Below are 3,536 nucleotides of genomic sequence, written 5' to 3'. Positions count from 1 at the left end.
TTGGTAAAGTATTTTTCTCGCATGCATTAAAGTAGTTTTAGCATAGTGAAAGGGACTTGGCTCCTTTCTGTTCACATTTGTGACAAAGTATTTCAAATTTACTAGATTATATTTCCACTTGTAAATTTACTACCGACCTCAAGAAATAAATAGTATTAGGTTAGGTTTTCAGTCAGCCAACATCACCCGAAAATGGAACAGTTTTATTTTGCAACTAAACACCTGTTCAGTATTTGTCTTTTTCAACAAAGAGGGACCCATTGAAATCAAATGTCACTTCTCCTAATGATAGAGCTTCAGCATTTTATGTTACATTTTATACACAGGTATTAAAAATAGAATCTGGTATTGTTGCCAGAATCTTTTTTTAATGTATATTAACTCTGGTAAGAGCAAATGTTCAAGTGAAGTTGTATATAAAGTTAAACTTTTCTTATGATCAAATGTGTCTCTTGTTATGATGTGATGAGTTGCCAAACAATCTGAGATTATTTTAAGTGTTTTGTTGATATTCTGGTTTATAATTAAAAAGGATTTTGGGGGGTTGGAATTTTACTTTTTTTTTTCTTTATTTTTCTTTTTTTTTTTTTTTTGGTGAGGCTTTTTTGAACTTGTTGTAAGGCAGATGTTTCCGTCAGATATTCTGCTTGGTTTCTTACTGAGATTTTTATATAAAAAATTATAAAATGTTTGCCAAAAATCTGAGTTGCCATATTTTATTTTCCTTTTATTGCTTTGCTGTGGAGCTTGTTTTTTTACACATATATTTGGTTGGAGTCATATCTGTAAGCTTTACCTGGTTACTGTCTTCAAGTGTTTACAGGTGCTTATATTTGAGGTATATAAACAGTAGGGGAAGTGTTTACCTGGATTAGTACACTATAAAAGTAAGTGCACACATAGTATTTTTCTAAGCAAATTAGTCTAAAAGAAGAAAATACCTTTGCTCTGAAAATGAACTCTTTTGCTCTCTACGTTAACTCTGCTGCCACACTAATACACACCCTGCTAACACACTGCTTGATATATTCCTAGGTGTTACTAATACTGATGTTTCTGTGCCTCTTTACATGCAGTTGTAGGGTAAGTTGGATCTTTTCTTTTTCTTCTTTTTTTTCCCCCTTTGCTGTATGCATAGACCAAAGTTGTAGATTTCATCTCAGCCTTTGTTCTGTAAGGCTAAACAGTCTTTAGGTGGGATTTAGAGTCCTTCCCTCCGTTTGTTCTGTTTCCTTACACCTGAATTCAGCAGTGAGATTGCTCTGGAGATTCCTAAGGAAGCAGGTCCAGCTAGAAATGTACACATTTACAGTCTTTAACCTTGCAGAATGCACAATTACAAAGCAGCAAAGCAGTGTAGCACACTTTAGGATTTTATCTCCATATGTGACCAAGTTTTAATGCTTTTACACATTTACCTGTCCAAAAGTGAACGTTCCCTGTCTTTAGGTTGGATGTACCCTGCAGCTGTCCCTGCCAGGAGAGGATCCCAGGCAGAAGCTGCCTGCAAACTCAGGAGACCAGTTTGCCCAGTTGGCCTATCTTTGGCAGCACTTTATACCCTTTTGCAGGCTGAGGTGTACCAAAGTCAATTGCAATCACCACAGCTCCCTCATCTCTGGAATGTTTCTTAGGAAAACATCCAGTTCCTCTTCAGTTCCTACCTGATGTTCTTCTCTTAGGACAATTCCCACTTGGTGTTCTTATCTTAGGACAAATCGTATTGGCCATCAGAGACAATCACAAGGGAGAGGGGGTGAGTGTGAATGGGACCTATGCAAAGACCCTTTCATGTCACCGTCACACACACACATCTTGCTCAGAATTAGGCTTGGACTCAAACTTCAATCTACATATGCATAAAGCAATACTTTCCTAGCCCATGCAAACTTAGAAAGGTCAGGAAAAAATACTGTCCTGCACCAGGATGAAACAATGTCCTGGAAGCGTTTCATGGCGATGATGCCACCTTTAGTGCAATAATATGGCAAGCCTGCAACTCCAATAAATCTCTAAACCACTTAGCTGGTTCTCCCTCCAATTCCTGCTCTTGGAACTGCTTCATTTCTCTGAATATTAAAATATTGAGTGAACCAGAGCTGTCCTGGGGGAAGATGGAGTTCAAGCCCTCCCTGCTGAGTTTGACAGAACAGGATCTTGAGTCATGCTTCCCATGCCTCAGCCACCCATCTTACCAGCTGATTGTTGGCTAGCTCCCAGTAGCTCTTCATGTTTCTAGTGCATTCTACTTAAAGGTTATTCACACCTCTTAACTGTCTTCAGTCTAAAATACCTGACCTAAAAAGATGTTATGTACTGTATAGATTTTTACATCAACCGAACAAAATCCATCTGTGTGTTTTCTTTTGTGGTGGTGTTTTTTAAAACCAGCTAAAGAGCCCTCAGTAAAAGTTCATTTGCAGTTTTCATTATTTGATGGGGTCTGGCAAGCTTGTAACTCTTGCAATTGGTGACATTTCCCTCTAGAACCTGATCCAAAGTCAGTAGGTGCACTCAGCATCTGGGGCAAGGGTTTTGCTGATCCTGGCAGATCTCTGAAAGCCTCAATTTTCTATTCCAACAGCTTCTCTAGTAACTCCTCAGTTGTGGGGGTGTTAATCTGTGACATCCATCCCAAATACACCTTTCTCAATCTATGTTCAGAGACCATCCTGTACAGAAAAACCTCTGGCCCTGATCCCTCAGAAGCTGCACACTGTACTGAACTGTCTTCATCTGTCCAGAAACTCAGAAAAAATTTGTACCATAAAATTTGGTAGCCAAGAGCAGCAAGTGCTCCTGGTCATAGTGTCAGTCAGCAAATGGCCACTGTGATGCAAGTCCAACACCAGCTTAGGTGTCTACACTAAAAGTGGCCAATACCTGTGTCAAGTTCTACATTAGGAAAAAATCATTTACCACCACAGACTTTTGTCACTCCTTTGCTTTTGGAAGAGGTGGTGGAACCTCTGTGATGCTGATTGTCACTGGTCTGAAGAGAGTTGCTGCCCTGAAGTTGGGATGCTCTGAGTGACTTACGTCCTTCCAAAGCAGCATTTGATTTCCTTGAAGCTGTACCTATTTATGTTGTAAAGAGTGAATGTAACTGGTATATTTTTGTTCTCTTCCACTAAAATTTTCAGTTTTAAGATTTAATCTTGATAAAGGTGGCTGCACATTCATATAGCATATACCTACTCCAAACTCCTGATAACTCTGGTTTGCCTGCTCATTCCTTTTGTATGTAGCTCAGAAGACTCTTACCTTGAATTTCAACAGCCTTCCATCTATTTCATTTGCTTGTAGCTTCAGTTCAGAGGAAATTGCCTGTGTCAGCCTTCTGCAGGTCTTGGCAACTTCTTAAAGATACTTGTGTTTGCTTCTTCCAGTATATTCCTTGTCTCAGCTATGTACATCACACTCCATTACTTCCATCAGCTTCTCAAAAATCTGGGGCCTGTTTCAAACAGGGTGGGGGTTTTTCTACTAAAACATGAGAGTTCAAATACCAAGGAAATTCTGTCTACATTCTAGTC

Source organism: Acanthisitta chloris, unplaced genomic scaffold, assembly GCF_000695815.1.
Source record: "Acanthisitta chloris isolate BGI_N310 unplaced genomic scaffold, ASM69581v1 scaffold27543, whole genome shotgun sequence".
Classification (NCBI taxonomy): Eukaryota; Metazoa; Chordata; class Aves; order Passeriformes; family Acanthisittidae; genus Acanthisitta; species Acanthisitta chloris.
This window is presented reverse-complemented; position numbering follows the sequence as displayed.